Here is a 23,805-nt window from a genome sequence, read left to right on the forward strand (position 1 = left end):
TTTAATAATATCAGTAGATGCGCTCCAACAATTCCATCCTGATGAACTGTTCTATGTCACAGACCTGAAACACTGAGGAGCTCATCTTACATTGCTAGTAGGTAGTAACTGGAGGCCCATAGAGATCCAGAGACCCTGTAATGATTCAGATTAAATAGACAGTGTGGGAGATTGTGGTTTCAAGGGGTAAATAAAAAGCCTCTTATTGGCCAGTTCGCCACCCTGGTAATGACATTAGTAGATCTTGATTGGCCTTTGAGCCCTGGCCAGTGGTGCTCAACAGAGCTCGAATATTCGAGTAGCTCGAATATTTGAGCTCTTTTTCAGCTATTCGAGCTCAGTATTCGAGCTCCGAATAGCTGGAGATATTCGAATGGGCTATTCGAGTAAACTCGAATAGCACATTCACTATTCACGCTATTCGAGCTAACAGCGCTATTCGAGCTCGAATACCGAGCTCGAATAGCGTCATAGCCCAGATTGATGTCCTCAGAGCCAATCAGAGGGCTCCCAGGCCCTCTGACGGCAGCCAATCACAGAGGGGGACCCTGGCCAGCCCCTACCCTATAAATAGCGGCCGCCATGTTAGGTTTTTCCATCCTTGCCTGACTTTGTACAGAGAGAGATCTGCTCCTTTGTGCTTTGGCTTAGCAAGAGCTTTATTGTGGTCATTCACCTAGCGTTTTTGCTCACATACACCTCCTATATACACCTATATTGTTGTTAGTTAGATAGACATTGTATTTTAGTTAGTAGCTTGTGTGTTACTAGAGAGCCAGCTGCTGCAGGCAAGCTTACACAACTTTAGGCCTCAGGGCCTGCCTGTGTGGGCAGCTCAGCTGTTCTCTCCTGTCCTCTGTTAGTTTATTTCTCATCTATATTAGAGTTGGGCCGAACCTCCGATTTTAGGTTCGCGAACCGGGTTCGCGAACTTTCGCGGAAGGTTCGGTTCGCGTTAAAGTTCGCGAACCGCAATAGACTTCAATGGGGATGCGAACTTTGAAAAAAAAAAAAATTATGCTGGCCACAAAAGTGATGGAAAAGATGTTTCAAGGGGTCTAACACCTGGAGGGGGGCATGGCGGAGTGGGATAGATGCCAAAAGTCCCCGGGAAAAATCTGGATTTGACGCAAAGCAGCGTTTTAAGGGCAGAAATCACATTGAATGCTAAATGACAGGCCTAAAGTGCTTTAAAACATCTTGCATGTGTATACATCAATCAGGTAGTGTAATTAAGGTACTGCTTCACACTGACACACCAAACTGTTCACTGATTAGAACAGGTATGCAGTGGCGGGTTCACTGAACAGGTATGCAGTGGCAGGATCAATGAACAGGTATGCAGTGGCAGGATCACTGAACAGGTACGCAGTGGCAGGATCACTGAACAGGTATGCAGTGGCAGGATCAATGAACAGGTATGCACTGGCAGGATCACTGAACAGGTATGCAGTGGCAGGATCACTGAACAGGTATGCAGTGGCAGGATCAATGAACAGGTATGCACTGGCAGGATCACTGAACAGGTATGCAGTGGCAGGATCAATGAACAGGTATGCAGTGGCAGGATCACTGAACAGGTATGCAGTGGCAGGATCAATGAACAGGTATGCAGTGGCAGGATCACTGAACAGGTATGCAGTGGCAGGATCACAGTACAGGTATGCAGTGGGCTGAGGGCTCACTGAACAGAACAGGTATGCAGCCAGGAAGAAGTTAAGCCTAACTAATCTTTCCCTATGAGAGACTGCAGCAGCTCGCCCTACTCTCACTAATGCAGGCACACGAGTGGCCATAACGGCCGCCGCTGCCTGCCTTATATAAGGGGGGGTGGGGCTCCAGGGGCTAGTGTAGCCTAATTGGCTACACTGGGCCTGCTGACTGTGATGTAGAGGGTCAAAGTTGACCCTCAGGTGCATTATGGGGCGAACCGATTTTTTGCGAACTTTTGCCACAAAACGTTCGCGTGCGACACCCGCACGCGAACCACCTAAGTTCGCGCGAACCACGTTCGCCGGCGAACCGTTCGGCCCAACTCTAATCTATATCAGTATTTCTGCTGTCCTTTACTAGTACTGAGTGATTGTATTTTGTATTGTAGTTATATAACTGTACTAGGACACTCACTGTCACTGTTTGTTCATAGCTCCTGCGTGTGACCGTGTGTGTGTGCGTGCACTGTCTGTAGTGTACACACACTCTATTTCCTTCTGATTACTGATTAATTATTTTAATTTCTAGTTGTACTTCCTGACTGTTACTACTTACTTACTGTACTAGGGACACTCACTCAGTCACTGTTCATAGGCTAGCTCCTGCGTGTGTGTGCGCGTGCACTGTCTGTAGTGTACACACACTCTATTTCCTTGTGATTACTACTGATTATTGTAATTTCTAGTTGTACTTCCTGACTGTTACTACTTACTTACTGTACTAGGGACACTCACTCAGTCACTGTTCATAGGCTAGCTCCTGCGCGTGTGTGCGTGTGCGTGCACTCACTGTCTGTAGTGTACACACACTCTATTTCCTTGTGATTACTACTGATTATTGTATTTTCTAGTTAGTGTACTAGGGGACACACTCACTGTTCACTGTTCACACTTACTGATTACCGATTATTGTATTTTGTATTTGTACTGTACTAATCAGTTAGTGATTAGTGTCACCTCACCCACCAACCCACTCCATTAAAGTACCCCACTTTTCACCCGCCCTTTTAAAAAACTTTTGTGTTTACGCCCAAAACATCTAAGATGTCTGGAAGTGGCAGCCAGCGCGGTTTGGGCAAGGGGAAGGGCAGCAAGGGAATCAGGAGGAGAGGGAGCAGCATTGTGGCAAGCCGCGGCCGCGCCACCATGCACAGTTCCGCAGCAGCAGCAGCAGCGTCAGTGGCTAACATTCCTCCTATAGCCACTGGCCATGGACGCCTTGGGCGCCGCCCAGCAGGAGCATCTGCAACTCACGCTGCAGAAACACAGCAGCAGCAGCGGGTAGCACCTGCTCCGATTTTCCTCCAGCCGGGTCGGAAACGTCCCATTGAGGAAAAGGATGCAGACACTGTGGTGCAACTGATGACGGAGGATGAGCAGCCCGCCATCAGCTCTGCATCCGAGGCCTCCACCCTCACCACCACTACCACCACCACCCCTGTTCGCAGCAGCCGCCCAGCAGGGCCTGGGGAGGAGGCCAGTTCACCGTCACTCGCCGACCTGTCATTCAGCAGTCTTTTGACCCCAGGCATCATGAGTAAATTGTCTGCTGTTGTTGGCGATCTTGAGGAGGAGATGCTGATGGGCACTTTGGGGGAGGAGGGATTGGACAGCAAGACTGTGGCGACAGTCAAGCAGCCCATCCATGCATCAGGAGAGGAGTTTGGGGGGTCATCATCCCAGCAGGACATGTTTCAGGAGGGGGAGGATGATGATGACACGGTGACAGACAAAGACTGGGTGCCACCAGCTCCAGGGGATGTCGTCATCAGCAGCTCTGAGGAGGAGGAGGATGCGCTTGTGGGCCTTGCAAGGAGGCGCATCATTAGAAGCATTGGCAGCAGTAGGCAGGTCCCACAGCCTGCTGGTGTCTCAGGCTCAGCAGCAGCAGCATCTGCCAGTACCACCACCAGCTGCACCCAAGCCCCCGCCCCAACCACCACAGGGAGACAGGCAGCAGCGGCTCCAGGCCGTAGGGGGTTGTTTTTGTCACCAATCTGGCGATTTTTCACCATGCCCACAGTGTACAGCAAGTACGCCACTTGCAACCACTGTCAGCGGAAGTTGAGCAGAGGTGCAGACCCCTTAAAGTTCAGCACCAGCTCGCTCATCAACCACCTTGCTGCGAAACATTTCCACCAGCATGAGGAGTTCCAGAGGCTGAAGGCATCTGGTGCTGGCAGTGGCACCACACCCACCACTACACAGCCTTCAGCAGCAGCAGCAGCAGCGGGAGTGCGGAAACGCACTGCTCCTCCCCCCTCTGCAACTCCTGCCGCCGACACTGAGGCCTGTTCTGGCAGCCAGTCCTCAGTGGCCTCATCTGCTGTGTCTGCTGATTCCCGTGCAAGCAAAAGGCCACGCCAGAGCCCTTGGAGCGAGTCCTTCCAGGGGGTGGTTAGGGCTCTGCCTCCCAGCAGCCGTCGCGTGCGGCAGCTGAACGGCTTGCTGGCACGGGCCATGTGCTCCCAACTCCTGCCGTACACGCTCGTGCAGGAGGGGAGCGACATGCGTGCGCTGCTTGCTTGTGCAGCCCCAGACTGGCAGCTCCCCAGCAGACACTTCTTTGCCCGCAAGGCCATTCCTGCACTGCACCGCTTTGTGATGGCCAATGTGGAGCGAGGGCTGGAGCATGCGGTTGGTGAAAGGGTCCACGTCACCATGGACTCCTGGAGCAGCCGCTTCGGGACAGGCCGCTACCTGTCCTTCACTGTCCACTGGGTCAGCTTGGTGGAAGTGGGTGAGGATGGGAGAGCAGCAGCAGGCACAGCAGCAGCAGCAACACAGTGGGTGGTGCCACCCCGCAGGGTCAGGGGAACTGCAGCAGGTTCCTCTGATCCTCTGCCATCCTCCGGCACACCTGGCCAAACGCCCCGCCTCAGCAGCAGCGTGAAGGCCCGCCACTGCCAAGCGCTGCTGCACTTGGTCAGCCTTGGGAAGACCAAACTGACGGCAACCCATGTGTTGGCCAAACTCCAGGAGCAGGTGGGGATTTGGCTGACCCCCCGAGGCCTCAGAGTCGGAGAGGTGGTCGCCGACAATGGGGCCAATCTGGTTGCCGCAATAGACAGGGAAAACCTGACCCACATCCCCTGTCTTGCCCACGTGCTGAACCTGGTGGTTCAGAAGTTCTTGCGCACCTACCAGGGGATGGGCGAACTGCTGGAAATGGCAAGGAACGTTGTGCGTCACTTCCGGCGCTCGGCTGCAGCCTGTGCGAGCCTGGAAGACGTGCAAAAGGAGCTGGAGCTGCCACACCATCGGCTGATCCTTGACGTTCCGACTCGCTGGAACTCCACCCTGGTGATGTTGGAGCGTCTGGTTGAACAGAAGCACGCTGTCAACCAGTACCTTGCCCTGGCCACTGTGTCCGCCGCTCAGAGAAGGGACAGGACCAGCAACATCTCGTCCATCGTCCCCGATGATGACTGGAGGCACATGCAGCAGGTGTGCTTAGTGCTGGCTCCCTTTCTGCAGGCCACTAACATGGTAAGCAGGGACCATGCTATGGTCTGCGAGTGGGTGCCCCTGGTTTGTCTGCTAAACAGGGCCCTCGATGCTTTGCTGGAACAGGGAGCGGCAGCCTTGGACCAGCAGGAGCGTCATGCAGCTGCACAGTCCACCGCTGAGGGGGAGGAGAAGGAGGACTTGGTGGAGGTCCCTGACCTTGCTGCTGATGAGGGGGATCAGCACAGCGCAGCTGAGTTGGTGCGGGGGTGGAGAGAGGATGAGGCTGAGGAGGCAGAGGAGGAGGATGAGGACAGCACTGCTGTCGATGTGCCAGCACACGTGGCCCGCCTCTTCCCAATGGCAGCGCACATGCTGACGTGCCTGCGCAAGGACCCCAGGGTGATCCAGATGAAGCAGAGAGAGGACATCTGGATCAGCATGATGTTGGACCCACGCCTCAAGGGGAAGTTGAGCCAGTTCCTGCCGCCTGCAGGAGGAGACCCAGCGCAACAAATAAGGAGCTTGCAGCAGGCCCTTGTTGAGCGCTTGGAGGAAGCCTTCCCCCAGCCTTCCACCCCCACTGTCCAGCCAGCACAGAGGCAGCAGCAGGTGCCTGCATCCAGCAGCAAGCGCCCCACAGACCTGCTGTCTCTCAGCAAGGAGCTCTACAGGACTGTAGAGGCTCCGGCAGCAGTGACTAGTGAGGAGGTGCATGCAGCAGCATCCTTCTCCGGTCACAGCCAGCGCCTGACCCGAATGGTGGCTGACAACATGGGGTCCTACAGCGGGCTTGACAGCGATGCCCCTGTTGATCCCATGGAGTATTGGGTCAAGCGCCTGGAGATCTGGAGCGAGCTGGCGCAGTACGCCCTGGAAGTGCTGTCCTGTCCCCCTTCCAGCGTGCTGTCCGAGCGCTGCTTCAGTGCAGCTGGTGGCGTGGTCACCGAGAAACGCTCATGTCTGTCTCACAAGTCTGTGGACAGACTGACGTTTCTCAAGATGAACCAGGTGTGGGTGGAAGGCGAGTTCCTGGCCCCTGTTGTCGGCGAGAGGGGGACATGAACTGGCTACCGGAAGAACCATCGTTAATGTGCCTTACCACCCTTTACCACCTCCTGGCTCCTGCTCACTAAGCCAGCCTGGTTCACTTTGACTATTACGTCGCCTGCAGCCACACATTTTACACCTACAGTGGGCTGCTGTGTACTGCCCTTCTGCTGTCTGTCTGTGTTTCCCACTGCCAGGGTACACAGATTTACCTTCTGCTGCCACTCTGCCACCAGCTATTACGTCAAACAATAGCTATATCTGTCTGTGTAATTTGTTGTAAAAACAAAACAAATAAACCATAAAAAAAAAAGGTTTAATTTTTCTGAGGTGCCCGGGTTGAAAACTGTGTTGTCCCAGTTGTGTATTGGACACGATGTGGGCTGCACGACCGCTGTCTGGGACCTCCTGCTGTGTTTATTTACAGCCCTGGTATCACCGCTAGGTACCAGGGCTATTATGTCACGCTGCCTGCCTGGCCTGCTGCCACACTCACACTACTCCTCCATTCCTCCTGCTGCTGCTGCTGTCTGTCTGTGTTTCCCACTGCCAGGGTACACAGAATTTACTTCTGCTGCCACTCTGCCACCAGCTATTACGTCAAACAATAGCTATATCTGTCTGTGTAATTTGTTGTAAAAACAAAACAAATAAACCATAAAAAAAAAAGGTTTAATTTTTTTGAGGTGCCCGGGTTGAAAACTGTGTTGTTGCAGTTGTGTATTGGACACGATGTGGGCTGCACGACCGCTGTCTGGGACCTCCTGCTGTGTTTATTTACAGCCCTGGTATCACCGCTAGGTACCAGGGCTATTATGTCACGCTGCCTGCCTCATTGACTGCCTGCTGCCACACACTCATCCTCCTCCTCCTGCTGCTGAATTTACCTCCTGCTGTCTGTGTGTTTCCACTGCCAGGGAGCACATACAATGGCGCTTCCAACATGCGTGTGCCACCAGCTATTTGTTACGCTCAAAAATAGCTGCATTTCTTTAAAAAAACCAAAAAATTATATATACTTTTTATTAATACTGTGTGATATTATCTTTAGAGGTGTCCGGGTTGAAAACTGTGTTGTCCCAGTTGTGTATTGGACATGATGTGGGCTTCACGACCGCTGTCTGGAACCTCATGCTGTGTATTTACGGCCTGGTACCACCGCTAGGTACCACAGCCTATTATGTCTCGTCTCGCTGCCTGCCTCATTGACTGCCTGCTGCCACACAATCATCCTCCTCCTCCTGCTGCTGAATTTACCTCCTGCTGTCTGTGTGTTTCCACTGCCAGGGAGCACATACAATGGCGCTTCCAACATGCGTGCGCCACCAGCTATTTATTACGCTCAAAAATAGCTGCATTTCTTTAAAAAAAAATATATAAAAGAGAAATAAGTGAAGAAGAAGAAGACGATATAGAAAAAAGAAGGAGAAGAAGAAGAAGAAGGAGAAGAAGAATATGAAGAAGAAGACGATGAAGAAGATGAAGAAGAAGAAGATGAAGAAGATGAAGAAGATGAAGAAGAAGAAGATGAAGAAGATGAAGAAGAAGAAGATGAAGAAGATAAAGAAGATGAAGAAGATGAAGAAGAAGATGAAGAAGATGAAGATGAAGAAGATGAAGGAGAAGAAGATGAAGAAGATGAAGAAGATGATGAAGAAGAAGAAGAAGATGAAGAAGAAGAAGATGAAGAAGATGAAGAAGATAAGGAAGAAGAAGATGAAGAAGAAGAAGATGATGAAGAAGAAGAAGAAGATGATGAAGAAGAAGAAGAAGATGAAGAAGAAGATGATGATGAAGAAGATGAAGAAGAAGAAGAAGAAAAAGACGACGATATAGAAGAAGAAGAAGAAGATATAGAAGAAGATATAGAAGAAGAAGATATAGAAGAAGAAGAAGAAGATATAGAAGATAAAGAAGAAGAAGAAGTATATACAGTACTGAACAAAATTTTAGACACAACTTCTCTTTCCACCTTTTTTTTTTTAAAGGAACATCCCCACATAATCACTTGCTGTTGTTACTTGGAAAAAAAGATGTTTCTTGCATCATTCACCCTCAAAACAAGTGTTGGAAGCTATTTAAGGCCAATTCGAATAGTCAGCTCGAATAATGAGCTCGAATACCGACTCGAATAGTGAGCTCGAAGTCCGAGGTCGAATCGAATAGTAAAAAAAATTTGATTCGAATATTCGACCGAACGCGAATAATTTACTATTCGATATCGACCAAACTCGAATAATAAAAAGGGGTATCCGAGCATCACTAGCCCTGGCCAATCAGTGTCTTTGATGTTTAAATATACGCTCTTTAACTATGAAAAGACACTGAACATTTCACCACGAGTACATAATAAATTACTAAGACTTCTTTAGACCATTCTAGTGGCGCATGTTAAAAGTTGTAGAAATTCATTAAGTAGAACACCAAGGTTCAAGGGGTGGTAACAGTTAAAGTGAAAAGTCTGAACTACCATCAAAAAAGTCAAAAAGCTCTGCATAAACAGCTGAATGCATATAAAGTGACACATCACTCCTCCATTAGCAATAGCCTTTCTGTTCCAAGTAAAAGCCTTTTGTCAAGCTCTATAGCTAGAGATGTGAAGTCTCATGTGTGTTCAGCCACCATATATGGTTGGCTCACTTTTAATACACCAATCATGGGATAAGGGAGCCTGCTAAGATGATATGCTTCCAATGTATATTGGGCACAGACAAAGCAGGGTCAATCCAAGGTCCAAGGAACGATTTCCACTATGCATTCATAGGTGCAGCTCCAGCACGGTGGGAAAGTGTAATACCTAGAAAACAAACAAGGAGCACTCTATTGTGCATTAACATAGTTACATAGTTATTTGTGTTGAAAAAAGACATACGTACATCAAGGTCATGTTTAAAGGAGCTAAAATATAAAGTGCTTTGGAGGTGAGATTCAGGATCTTGAATTGTATCCTGTTAAATGTTAAAATGTGGGATTTGTACTTTAAGAACAAAGTCTTTCAAAGACCAGAGTAAATCATTTAAAAGGATGTGGTTGTTTATTTAACATTATTGAATAAATCAATAAAGGTACAAATCTTAGTTACATTATAAATGATTACAAAAAATGAACAAATTGATTGTATGTCTGTATGTATGAAAGTATGTGTGTGTCTGTGAAGTGAAAATGGCAGAATGACCCACTCCCGCCTAAAACTCCTTACATAACTAAAATGGGTTGGCCCCACAGTGTGTCCCAATGCTATCTATGATTGGTTTGTTCAAACAATGCTGTAGTCTCTATTGGTCGACTACTGAATCTAGCTATTTCAGTTAACTGTTCCTTTATCACAAAGAAAGCACATGTTCCATTCTGGCTGAAACCAGAACTGGCAATCTTCTGGTATGCCTAGGCCAGAGATAATGAGAAACATCTGTTTGACCATCGCTTCTGACTGGGGGGGATGGTCATCCTATACACACCATTGCTTCTCAAAGCAACGAATTCCTGAGAGCAGACCTTTTGTCTATAGAATTACCAACCCAGCCTTGTTACCCTAACCTAAATAATAGAAGATTTCTTTTCGATCAGTCTTATCAATATCACATATATAATTGATCTATAGCTTTGATATCTCAATCGCGTCACATCCAATATAGATAATTATTGTTCTCATCACAACAGGGCCCTAGTTATGAAGAGAGCTTAAATCATCACATATTTAGATTGCTCAGAGATTAAAATATTAAAACTACTTATTACATATCCTTTATAGACCATAAATGCCCTGAGAGGAGAGGATTTGGAGAAGCAGGGGATGGTCCACTGTGTCAAAAGCTGAGGTGAGAAAAATAAAATAAAAACTGAGGTGAGATTGATAAGGATAAAAAGAGAGTAGAAACCTTTGGATTTAGCAGGTGATCACTTTGACCAGGGCTGTTTCCGTTTGGTTATTGGGGTGGAAGTCAGATTGCAAGAGATGATCAAACAAAACATTAGTGGTAAGGTGAGTTTGAATAATCATGTTGTTTATTCAACAAGTAGTTGGGAAGGGCAAAATAGTCAATAGAAGGGTTTGAGAATATGTGTCATGAGGGTTTGCTTTGTGGATGACAAAATACGTTTGGACAGAGAAAATTTGAAGACAGGGGCCAATGTAGGTATGTTTGAAGAAGAAAGGGAAGTAATAAGGTGGTGGAACGCAGAGAAGACAGATAAGGAGAATAGGAGGCTGAACTGTTGGCACCAATGTGACAGGACAGCGGCAGGTGAGATTGTGTCTGTTTTGTTGAGGGACTATGAAATAAAGAGGCCGTGGGTGTGTTTAAGTTTAGTACACTACAGACAACAATATCCCCATAAAGTACTTTAATATTGACATCCAGCACAAAAGCCTGTATGTTTCAGCTCACAGATGGACCCTTATTCATATAGCTATAACAAAGGGTCCAACTTTTTGTTCTGGACATCTATTATAGTCCAACTAAGGTGAAATAGACATAATATTATTCCAATAGGATAGCGTGTTTGACTATTTTATTTTATTAAACTTTAACTGCCTTTCCTTTATTTGAACACCATAATAGGGCTACAGATGTACAGCATATAACTATTATGTTATATTACATATGAGACAAAGAGGCAAGTTCCTTGCTCAGTGACATGCCTCTGTGTCCTCTCTTCACTGCTCTCCTTTCCCCCTTCCATCTGCTGTAACCTCCCGAAATTGCTGACAAGCAACTTGTACGCATGCTAATGGGGAAAGGGTATCCATTGCAGGAAAGGCGCTCCTGCAGAACACCCACTCGAGTGTTAGAAATGCACCTTCCCTGCCTCTTTCCTCCCCTTTGCTGCCCCTCTCCGCCACTTCCTCAAGCTCTTCCCTGCCTCTTTCCCCAGCGCCAAAATTTTCATCCACACAGAAAATTTGCATCCCATTGATCACCTCTAGACAAAAACAAACCAGAAAATAATGGTAAAAGGAGAAAAGGTTAGCTGGCGTACAGTTTTGTTTGTACATTAATATGTTGTTTTTGTATGTACATAAATATGCTATTTTAATATGTTGTTTTTGTATGTACATAAATATGCTATTTATCATTGATACAGCAATGAAAAACAACTGTAATCGTAGTAAAGGGGAAATGTTTAAAGGTTTATTTATTTAGAATAAAATTCACAAAGACAATATAGAGAGCAAAAGTATGTTCAGAGACCCCAGCATCAGAGTGGTCTGATTATCTCCTGACAAGGCACTAAATCAAGTGATGTTTCACAATGTCGTCTACACAGTTAATTACAAAGCATAACAAAATCATTAATCTTGCATCAAGAGACTGTCTCCTATCAGTAAAAACTCTCTTGAATGTCATTGCCTTCTAGGAAGGATCGGGATCTCAGAGTCACACTATCTTGTAGAGAGAACTATCTCTGGAACATGGAATTAGCACTGGACAAAAGACCTGTCTTCATATAAGATCATTTACTAATATTGTAGTGATGATGTACAGTAAATCATATGATGGTTATGTTTTCTGATTAGAATAAGAATTGCCTTAATTAGTTCTATTCCAGTAATGTACTTCTACATATTTATGTAGTTGGATTACTTCTTCTTATTAAGAAAAAAGTGGGGGGAAGGCTGCGCATTCCTAACACATGCTGCAATTGAATGGTTAATCGCATAGGCATACACCGCCTCTATTAGACTGAAAAATGCATGCCCTGCATCCAAAACAATGCTAACATTTATTACACTAGGAGGAACTTTAGCTTCCAATATGGTTTGCATTCAAAGTATAAAGTACTAGACACTTGCGCCACGGTGAGGCAAACCTCCGGGCAAGTGACCTAACCTAAATTTAAAACCTTGGGAGCAGCTAAGCAAAAAAAAATGTGTAACTTACATTTTGTTGGACAGCGAGGAGAACGCCAGCGCATACCACTAAGGCTGCATCTGAAATGACGACCAGCTCATGTGTGCAGCACCTAAATAGGCTTTCTGCACACTTTGCATTCAATTCAGATGCAAATCATATGCAAATCTGCTACTACTTATCATGCAAACAGGAAACTCAGGAGGAGGGGCTGGGAGCAGCTAACCTGATAGTTATATACTTGCAGAGTTAAGAAAAAAGTGGGGGGAAGGCTGCGCATCCCTAAACACATGCTGCAATTGGTTAATCACATAGGCCTCTATTAGACTGAAAAATGCATGCCCTGCATCCAAAACAATGCTAACATTTATTACACTAGGAGGAACTTTAACTTTGAAATATAGCTAGTATAGTGCCCAGTATAGGTAGGTAGTGTCCAGTATAGCTAGTATAGTGCCCAGTATAGCTAGTATAGTGCCCAGTATAGCTAGTAAAGTGCCAAGTATAGCTAGTACAGTGCCCAGTATAGCTAGTAAAGTGCCCAGTATAACTAGTATAGTGCCCAGTACAGCTGGTATAGTGCCCAGTATAGCTAGTATAGTGCCCAGTATAGGTAGTAAAGTGCCCAGTATAACTAGTATAGTGCCCAGTATAGGTAGTAAAGTGCCCAGTATAGCTAGTATAGTGCCCAGTATAGGTAGTAAAGTGCCCAGTATAACTAGTATAGTGCCCAGTATAGGTAGTAAAGTGCCCAGTATAGCTAGTATAGTGCCCAGTATAGGTAGTAAAGTGCCCAGTATAGCTAGTATAGTGCCCAGTATAGTGCCCCAGTATAGCTAGTAAAGTGCCCAGTATAGCTAGTATAGTGCCCAGTATAGCTAGTATAGTGCCCAGTATAGGTAGTATAGTGCCCAGCATAGCTAGTAAAGTGCCCAGTATAGCTAGTATAGTGCCCAGTACAGCTAGTATAGTGCCCAGTATAGCTAGTATAGTGCCCCAGTATAGCTAGTATAGTGCCCAGTATAGGTAGTAAAGTGCCCAGTATAGCTAGTATAGTGCCCAGTATAGGTAGTAAAGTGCCCAGTATAGCTAGTATAGTGCCCAGTATAGTGCCCCAGTATAGCTAGTAAAGTGCCCAGTATAGCTAGTATAGTGCCCAGTATAGGTAGTAAAGTGCCCAGTATAGCTAGTATAGTGCCCCAGTATAGCTAGTATAGTGCCCAGAATAGGTAGGTAGTGTCCAGTATAGCACCCCCCTCCCTGCTGCCCCCGCGGCCGCCGCTGTTATTACCTGCTCAGCCTGCGGCCGCTTCCTTTAATCCGGGTTCCCCTCTTCATGCGTATAAGTGTTTCACAGCAGCGCGCCCGGTGCGGCTGCTGTGAAGAGGCAGGAGGCAGGAAAGAGCGGTTCCCCTGGTGATAAACATCGCCGCTACAGGAAGCCGCACTCTTTCCTGCCTCGTCACAGCAGCAGCACCGGGCGCGCTGCTGTGAAACACTTATACGCATGGAGAGGGGAACCCGGATTAGAGGAAGCGGCCGCTGGCTGAGCAGGTAATAGCAGCGGCTGCCGCGGGGGGAGCGGGGAGGGGCGCGGACCACCACGGACCAAGACTCGCATACAAGCCAACCCCCCAACTTTTGGCCCCCTTTTTGGGGGTTAAAATTTCGGCTTGTATGCGAGTATATACAGTATTTCTTTCCTTTTAAACAATGCACATTGCCTGGCTGTTCTTCTGAGCTTCTGTAATACTTTATTACTATATTAGCTGCATACTTGTTTCAGGTGTGATTCAGACACTACTGTCCAGAAAGATCAGTAGGACTGACAGTAAAATGGTATTGTTTTTAAGTAAATAAATGCCCAGTATAGCTAGTATAGTTAGTTTAGTTTAGTTTAATTAGTCAGTTAAGCATTGAGTTAGCGCTATACTATACCTCCAAGCGCCAGAAGGAGCAATCCCGGGTTCTGATCTGCTGCAGTGAAAGGGAAACAGACGATTCCGACGGGGACTGTGGCCTCTCCGCATCCTTCCACTCATCCACCCCGCCAACCTGCAGCCCCAAGGCCAGCCTGAATTATTGCCTGCCGGGCCCGGTCTCCCCATCACCAGGAACTCCCCATCACCAACAAGGGCATTGCTGCCTCCCTTCCTGCTGCAAGGACCTACTGCTCAACACGTGGGTGGCCTCCGACTCATCTAGCCGGGTGCCTGAGCCACAGTACGGACTCTCTGCCCACCAGATGTGAGCTGCCCGACCGCCACCCGTGCATGCTCCCAACTAAGTAGAGGCTACTCAATCTCCCTGCACTGGTCCGGGCTCTCCAACTCCATCGATACCCGCCCGCCGCAGAGGAATTGCTGATGGTCTTCAGCCTCCATGTGCACACCACGTGTTGAGGCTTCTCCCACATAGTTCCGGCATACACTGTCGGTGTGGCCGCTCAGCTGCCCCGCCGCCACTGCCAGCAGAGGGGCTGTTCCACACGTGATCCAGAAAGCCGTGCGGCCATCTCCACCAGCCAGCTGTCCAGGAACCCCACATCCACCATAGTGCGACTGCAGTGCGCAGCCGACCACTAAGCCTCCAACTGTGACCCCTTTTCCGGTCCTTGCAGGCACACTGGCTTGTCCCCCGCCACTGCCAGAGCACTGATCAGCCGTGACCGCAACCCACCGCTGCCCTGCAAGGCCTCCCACTTGGAGGGGCTGCCTAGAACAACCTGCCCTGCAGATCCAGCCACCAGAATCTCGCCCAACACCAGCGCTGACACAAGGGATCCCGACCCTCACCGTGTCTCACCCTGACCACCCTGCTCACCTAAAGCAAGGATCCTGCCCTCCCTGGAGGGGTACAACACTGGCTGGTAAGATATGCTGATCTGCGTGTGTCTGCTCACACACATTGAACTGCATCTACTGCTCCTTATGCTTACTATAGACTGCTGCTGGTCTGCTACATGACCTGCTCTCTTGCTGGCTATGTTTGCACTGCTGTATTGCACCGCTCATGTAATGGACTGTAGTGCACTGCTCACGGGATGGACTGTATTGCACCGCTCATGGGGGGTATCATATTGCACTGCTCATAAGATGGACTGTGTTGCACTGCTTTACCGCACTGCTCATGTGATGGACTGTATCGCACTGCGCGGGTGGTGAACTGTATTGCACTGCTCATAAGATGGACTGTATTGCACCGCTCTTGTGAGGGACTGTATTGAATCGCTCATGTGACAGACTGTACTGCATGGCACACGCGATAAACTGTCTTTAACCGCACAAGACTGCTTTTCATTTGACCTGGACTGTTCCTGTGGCGGGCGACCCTTGTGCCTCTTGGCAATGCCAGGCCCTCTACCCCCCGTTGGCACCCCACTCCCGCCATCGGCCACGCCCCCACCCCCCACTCCACCACACGCACCACGTACTCCAGGGAGCAATTTCTGCGGTGGGAACATCGCGGCCCACCACTCCCTAAGCCAATCTCCTGCCAGACCGGGTCCAGAACTACATACAGCAAGTCCTGGAATCCGCTCCCTGGCCCAGTGCAGGCTGGCGGCGAAGGGGCTGTTGAGCCGGAGCCCGCGTGAGACTCAGGAAGAGGGGCTTGAGGTCAGCCATCCCCTCGGTTCTCCTGGCAAATGTCCGCTCTCTCCCTAACAAACTGAACGAACTACGTCTCCTCTGTGGCAGGAGGGAGCTCGGAAGGAACACCCCAGTACTCTGCTTCACGGAGACTTGGCTACATGAGAAAATCCCGGAGAACGCCCTACACCTTCCAGGCTTCAGCCTCATATGAGGAGACTGTGACCCTTCCCTCTCTGGGAAGAAAAGAGGCGGAGGCATCTGCTTCTACGTCAGCTCCTCATGGTGCCCCACCCCACCAGTACTTGACAGGATGTGCTCCCCAGACCTAGAACTTCTACTCGTGAACTGCAGGCCAGTATACTCACCACGGGAGTTCTCCTCCTATGTCCTTGTCGGAGTGTACATTCCCCCTGATGCCGATGCCAAATCTGCCCTGAATTCCCTCAGCGACACCATCTCGCAGTGGGAAATATCCCTCCCAGACTCGCTGTTCATAGTCATGGGGACTTCAACAGGGCAAACCTTCGACAAGAGCTGCCATGCTACCACCAGCATGTTGCCTGCTCTACCAGAGACCCTTGATCATTGTTACACGCCACTGAAGAATGCCTACAAGGCTATCCCTGGGGCGGCACTTGGCTCCTCTGACCACTGCCTTGTTCATCTCATCCCCACCTACAGAAGGATCCTGGAAAAACGGTAATGAAGTCCTCCAAGGTGTTGTCCAGCGAGGCCAAGCTCCACCTTCAAGCCTGCTTTGATTGCACAGACTGGGAATCCCTGGCAGCTCCAGACCTGGACGAGTGGGCGGACAACATCACCTCTTACATCAGCTTCTGCGAGGCCTCCTGCGTCCCAACCAAATCCTTCAAGGTCTACCCGAATAACAAACCGTGGTTCTCCAACAAGCTACGGCTACTGCGGAAACGCAAGGAGGCAGCTCACACGGCAGGAAACCAAGAGGAATTCAGGAAGGCAAGGAACGCTCTGAAGCAAGAGCTGAGAGCCGCAAAAGAGGAGTTTGCTGAGAGGATGAAGCAGAACCTTCGCTCTAACAACTCACGAGTTGTATGGCAAGGGCTAAAGGCTGCCAGCAACTACAAGCCTTCCCCGTAACATGCTACACCCAGCCCTGAATTAGCTGAAGAACTAAGCAAGTTCTACTGCAGGTTTGAAAGGCAGGCTGAGCCTGGGGGGCACCCACCACCTCCCCCCCCCAGCCCCCACGCACAGCTACCCAAGTGAGGACTCACTCTCTCTGGAAGTGAGGGAGGCAGACGTTCGACACCTCCTGTCCAAGCTAAATGCCAGGAAAGCCTCGGGACCCAACGGCGTGTCCCCAGCCTGCCTCAAAACCTGTTTGGAGCAACTTGCCCCCATCCTCTCTGCCATCTTCAGTAGGTCACTGACAGAGGGCAGAGTCCCGGCATGCTTCAAGAGGTCCACCATCATTCCAGTTCTTAAGAAACAAGGCATCTCCGACCTCAACAACTACAGGCCCGTAGCCCTGACGTCTGTCATTATGAAGTCCCTAGAGAGAGTGGTCTTATCCACCCTCAAGCGATCCACCTTGCCCCTACTAGACCAACTCCAGTTCGCCTACAGGGCAAATAGGTCCACTGATGATGCTCTTAACATCTGTTTGGAATACATCTACAGCCATCTAGACAGGAGGGATGCGTATGCCAGAGTACTGCTATTAGACATCAGCTCGGCTTTTAACACTATATGCCCACGCACCCTACAGAATGTCCTGACCACACTGGGCGTCCACTCCACCCAATGGCTATGGATCACTGACTTCCTCTCTAACAGATCCCAAGTTGTCAGGCTGGGGGACATCTACTCACGAGAAGCGATAACAAACAAAGGGGCACCCCAGGGCTGCGTCCTGTCCCTGCTGCTCTTCTCCCTTTACACAAATGATTGCAGATCCACGGCAGACTCTGTCAAAGTCATACAATTTGTGGATGACACCACCATTGTCGGCCTCGTCACCAAGGACAACATCCAGGATTACCAGCAGCAGGTGGAAATACTATGCCACTGGTGCTCAACATGGGCAAAACCATCGAACTTATAATTGACTTTAGGAAGTCAGCACCTACCCCACCTCCCATCTACATCGATGGCAGCGAGGTGGCCAGAGTACCCTGCGCTCGCCTGCTGGGCACCACCATCTCCAGCGATCTCAGTTCGAGAGTCAATATCACGTCAACCCAACGAAAGCCCAGCAGAGACTCTTCTTCCTCCGCCAACTGCGGAAGTTCGGCATGGCCCAGGAGATTCTAACATGCTTTTACACTGCCACCATTGAATCGATCCTCCGCTCTGCCATCTTGGTCTGGTATGCGGGAGCCACCGCCAGTGACCGGCACAAATTACAGAGGATCATTAGGTCGGCGGAGAGGATCATTGGGAGACCTCTGCCTCCACTTGACCACCTGTATAACACAAGACTGCGAGCCAGGGCACTGAGGATTGCAAGTGACCTCTCTCACCCAGGCCACTGTTTTTTCACCCCACTTTCATTGGGCCGGAGACTCCGGGCCATCCCCACTAAGACCACCAGACACAAGAACTCTTTCTTCCCGATGGCCGTTAACCTCCTGAACTCCCTTAACATTCTACCACCCTCCATCAGCGCCCTACCACCTGCATAGGAGCGGCAGACTTCGGCTGTGTATATCAAATTGTTGATTGCATATATTCGTGTATGCTTATACTTGAGTATGAGATATTACTGTCATTCTAACGTATTTCAAATCTTTCTTTCTTTCTATGTACTGCTCCATTGTACCAAACCCAATTCCGGGCTTGACCCAGTCATGCTTGGCGAAATAAAATTGATTCTGATTCTGATTCTGCTTCTGATAAATATGGAAGCCTCCATGTGTTGCACACCTCAGGTTTAATTTTTTACATTTTCATGTTGTAACCCACCTAAAATGCAACTAAACGTTTGGCAGAAATTGCAAACAGACGTCTCTCCCATCAGTGTCAATAAAAAAAAAAGTTGTTTTACTCATAGTGTCAGACCTTTTTTTCATTATAATATTATTGAAGGGATATGTGCTTTTTTCTCTTTGTGAGGAACACCACCAAAGCTCCAGAGAATCAGAATCACTTTTATTCGCCGAGTACGCTGTTGGCGCCCCCGGAATTGGTTGTGGTACACATGGCAAATGCAGAGAGCAAAAGACATAGGACATACATACATTCATACATGCATACAGGCATTTCAGTTAAAAAAGCATTGCGTCGGTGCAGAGAGCAAAGTTACATGCGAGGCGGTGAGGCCAAGAGTCAGGAGTCAATGTTGGCGACTGGAGAACTAAGTTGTACATGGACTAAACTGTAGAGGCCCAGGTGGGAGGAGTGTTCAGTAGGAGGACTGCCTGGGGAAAAAAGGTGTTTCTTCGCCTCGTGGTTCTTGAGCGGACTAGTCTGAAGTGGCGGTCCGATTGAAGGGGCTCAAAGAAGTGGCTTCCTGGGTGGGAGGGGTCTTGGGAGATCCTGCTGGCTCTTTTCATCATTCTGGCTGTGTGGAGGAGGTCGAGAGGGGGCAGAGGTGTGCCAATGATCTTCTCTGCAGTGCTAATTACTCTCTGAAGTTTATACCTGTCTGTAGCGTTGGCTCCCGAATACCAGACAATGATGGAGGAGCAGAGGATGGACTCAACTGTAGCGGAGTAGAAACTGGTGAGCAGATCACGTGGGATGCCGAATTTCTTCAGCTGGCGCAGAAAAAACAGCCTCATCTGAGCATTCTTCTGAATTCTGGTGATGTTTTGCCCCCATCTTAGGTCACTGGTTATGGTGGTGCCCAGGAACCGAACACTTGGTGCCCTGGAGACTTCAGTCTCTCCAATGAGGACTGGTGGAAGGGCAGGAGGGTGTTTTCTGAAGTCCACAATTAATTCAACGGTCTTGGATGCATTGAGGACGAGATTGTTTTGCTTGCACCAGTTACAGATCCTCTCAATCTCGTTGTGGTAAGCTTGCTCATCGTTGCTGCTGATGACACCGATGATAGTTGTGTCATCCGTGAATTTCATGATCTTGACAGAGTCGGCAGTTGAGGTGCAATTGTTGGTGTAGAGGGAAAACAGAAGTGGGGACAGTACGCACCCCTGCGGTGCCCCTATGTTGGTGGTTCTCACACTGGAGGAGCAGTTACCGAGCTTGACTTGCTGTGTTCTGTTCGTGAGGAAGTCCCCGACCCACCTGCTGAGGGATGGGTCGACTCCAAGTTGCGCAAGGTTGTTGAGCAGGATGTCTGGGCGAATGTGTTGAAGGCCGAGCTTAAGTCCAAGAGCAGGATTCTGGCATAGGAGCCAGGTCTGTCCAGGTGCTCCGTGATATACGCCAGGCTGACATTGATTGCATCCTCCACTGACCTGTTCGCCCTATATGGATGAAGATCGAGGAGGGCATCAGTGGAGCTCTTCAGGACAGCAAGGACTAGTCGCTCAAGGACCTTCATGATGATGGGAGTGGGGGCTACAGGTCTGAAGTTGTTGTGATCGGTGTTTCCTGGTTTCTTGGGGACTGGGATAATTGTGGACCTTTTGAAGCAAGGGGGACCCTGCCCTCCGCTAGGGATCTATTGTAAATGGAGGTAAGGATGGGAGCTAGCTGGCCTGCACAGGTTTTCAGACACGTTGATGACACGCCATCCGGGCCTGCAGCCTTCCTGTGGTTGAGTTTGTGGAGTTGACGCAGTACATCCTCCTCCTGGACTTTAAATGACGCCAAAGCATCATGCCCCCATGGGGAGGGTAGAGGGGGAGGAATGTCCTTCGGTGTGGAGAGGTGCTCAAACCTACAGTAAAACTCGTTGAGTTCCTCAGCTAGTTGGATACTAGGGATCGCCTGATGGTGGGCAAATTTGAAGTTGGTAACTGCCCTGAGGCCTTTCCAGACCTCCCAGGAGTTGTTTGACTGGAGACTGAGCCTCAGCTTATCAGAGTAGGCCCTCTTTGCAGCTTTTAGTTCCCGGTTCAGGGTATTCCTGGCCTCCCTGAACTCAGCTGGGGTGCCGGACTTGTGCGCCTCCTCCTTGAGTTTCCGAAGCCGACGCAGCTTGCTGGTGAACCAGGGCTTGTTGTTAGGGAAGACCTTGAAGGTCTTAGTAGGGATGCACGACTCACAGAAGCTTATATAGGAGGTGACGTTCTCTGTCCATTCAGCCAAGGTGGGTGCCTCCTGGGCCGACCAGTCCGTGCAATCTAAGCATGCCTGCAGCTCCAGCTTTGCATCGTAGGTCCACTTTTGACAGTTTTGATTACAGGCTTAGTGGATTCGGTAGGTGGGGATCAGATGAATTAGGCAGTGATCCGAGTTCCCCAGGGCAGCTCCCTGAGTGGCCTTGTAAGCATTCTTTTGCACTGTGTAGCAGTGGTCCAGGGTGTTGTGGTTCCTGGTGGGGCAGGTGATGTGCTGCTTGTACCGGGGCAGTTCCTGGCGGAGGTTGGCTCGGTTGAAATCCCCCAGGATGATGAAGAGGGCTTCTGGAAGAACAGTTTCCCACTGCAGGATGCTGTCGCTGAGAACTTGTAGGGCAGTCTTGGTGTTCGCATCGGGGGGGGATGTAGACTCCAAAGAGAACAAAGGATGTAAACTCCCTGGGTGAGTACTGGGGCTTGCAGTTGATGGCCAGTAGCTCAACATCGGGAGAACAGATCTTGCTGAGGATGGTGGTGGTGGTGCACCAGGAGGTGTTTATGTAGAAGCATATGCCTCCTCCGTGCTTTTTCCCCGAGAGGGCCTGATCTCTGTCTGCTCTAAAGATGTTGTGGCCCGGCACCTGAAGAGCATTGTCCGGGGTACTTTCGCTCAGCCAAGTTTCGGTAAAGCAGAGAACCGGGGATTTCCTGCCAATCGAGGGCTTGCTACCTAGTAGGAGAAGCAGTTCGTCTATCTTATTCGGGAGTGAGCGCACATTCGCTAGTAGGATAGCAGGGACAGGAGAGCGAAGGCCCTTCCTCTTGAGTCTCACAAGAGCACCCGCCCTCCTCCCCCTGTGGCAGCGTTTTCCCGTGGCGCGGTATGCAACCAGCTTTTTGATGTAGGCATCAACCGCATCCCACAGGGGAGCATATTTGCTGATGTGGGCTAGAGGTTCCCAGAGCAGGAGCTCCTCCCTGGATAGGGTGACAATGTGCTGGGAGAGTGGCTGTTCTTTGCCCATTCCGAGATCGGTTAGCTGCCAGGCCAGGCTGAGCAGGCCGTGCAAAGCAGGATGGCCTCAGCTGCTAATGAAGAGAGGCACAGGACCAGTCTGAGGAGTCCGAGGTGCAGAGTGACATACAGAGCAGGCACACGGTAGTCTGAAGTACACAAGTGGGGCATAACGTCCCGGCATAGTAGTGATCTGAAGCCGAGTGTCATACAGAACAGGTGGCATACAGTGCAGGCACAGTCGTAATCCAAAGTGCAGGTGGCATACAGTGCAGTCACAAAAGTGTTCTAAGGTGCATGTGGCATACAGTGCAGGCACAATAGTAGTCTGAGGTGCAAGAGGCATGCAGTACAGGCCCAATGACAGTCTGAGGTGCAGGTGGCATACAGAACAGGCACAGTAGGAGTTAAGGGTGCAATAGCATACAGAACAGGCATGGGTGGTAAGCTGGGGGTGCAGAGTGGCAGACAGAGCAAGCACAAGAAGTGATGGTGATGATGGTGATCCAGGGTGCAGGGAGGCTGAGAGAGGCAAGAAAGTTAGCAGTTAGCAGCTCACCATTCAGAGAGCAAGTCCAGACTGCAGCTCACCGTTCAGAGTGCAGGCCTATGATGATCTTGGTCCTCTGGGTGCTGGAGTGGTGCTGCTGACAGTCAGAGGAGCCGGTCATCTGGGGGTGGCTGAGGCCAGAGGGACTGCAGTACTACTGGTGGTCTAGGAAGGGATGCTGGGAGAGGATGCTGCTCACCGGCGGCTTTTCTGCTGGGACGGCGGGGCCTGGTGTCCCCATGCTCAGGCGAAGCCCGGTGGCCACGTGCTTTGAGGCCGACTTGCTTTCCTGGGGCTAGAGGGGTGGCGGCGGAGGAAGCCCCCTAGATGGCAGAGGTGGCTGAGGCGGCAGGAGGAGATCTCGAGAGGCGGCAGGAGGAACATCCGCGGCAGTGATGGAGAGGTGGCAGGAGGCAGGGCGCCGGGGCCCGAGGAAGAAGCGGCCGAACAGCATCAGCAGATAGTGGGGGCAGTGAGGCGGCAGAAGCCGCGGTAGCGGTGGCAAGTTGCGGCCGGGTCTGGCAGCGCCAGACGGAATCCTGTGTGTCTGCAGGAGCTGGAACTGGAGCGGAGGGCAGAGCAGTGGCGGCGGCCAGACCAGAAGCAGAGGACCGATGTCGGCGTGGGACCCGGTGCGGGCGATGTGCAGTCCGTGCTGGATCAGTTGTGCCAGGGAGTGGGCCGGCCGGGTCTGGCAGCACCAGACGGAATCCTGTGTTTCTGCAGGAGCTGGAACCAGAGCGGAGGGCAGAGCAGTGACCGGACCAGAACGAGAGGACTGATGTCGGCATGGGACTCGGTGGGGGCGATGTGCGGTCTGCGCTGGATCAATTGTGCCAGGTGAGTGGAAAACTACTAAGCTACTGCTACTGCTAGATTTACTAGCCTACTAAAACTGCTAAAACTACTAATACTACCACTAAACTACATAAAACTACATAAAAGCCAGGACCCATGTGACCGAGGCGACCTGCACAGGCGCCATCTATTGTGTGAGACATAGGTGACTGTTGGGACACACAGATTATATGGAGGGGTGAGGCGATGAAGGGAGGTGTCTGCTTGCTCAGAACATTTGGAATTTATTCATGTAAACTGAGAAGGTGATTGTGAAAATGATAAAAATGTGTTACCGTGTAGTTCACATTGTTTGTGTTATGGCTTTAATTCAGCTTTAACCACTTGCCGACCGCCTACTTCATATTGGCGGCGGCAAAGTGGCAGCCCCAGGACCACGTAACGCAGAATGGCGTCGGGTCCTGGGGGAGGGGATTGCGGGCGATCGCGCGCGCGGACTGCGCGCGCATCGCCGGCATTAGGCTCCGCCCACATGTGACGTCAACCCGCCGGCCAATCAGCAGCGCCGGCGGGTTGCAACTTTTTGAAATGGCCAATTGAAAGTGTATAATACGCTTTGT

The sequence above is a fragment of the Hyperolius riggenbachi genome, chromosome 1 (assembly GCF_040937935.1).
Source record: "Hyperolius riggenbachi isolate aHypRig1 chromosome 1, aHypRig1.pri, whole genome shotgun sequence".
Lineage (NCBI taxonomy): Eukaryota > Metazoa > Chordata > Amphibia > Anura > Hyperoliidae > Hyperolius > Hyperolius riggenbachi.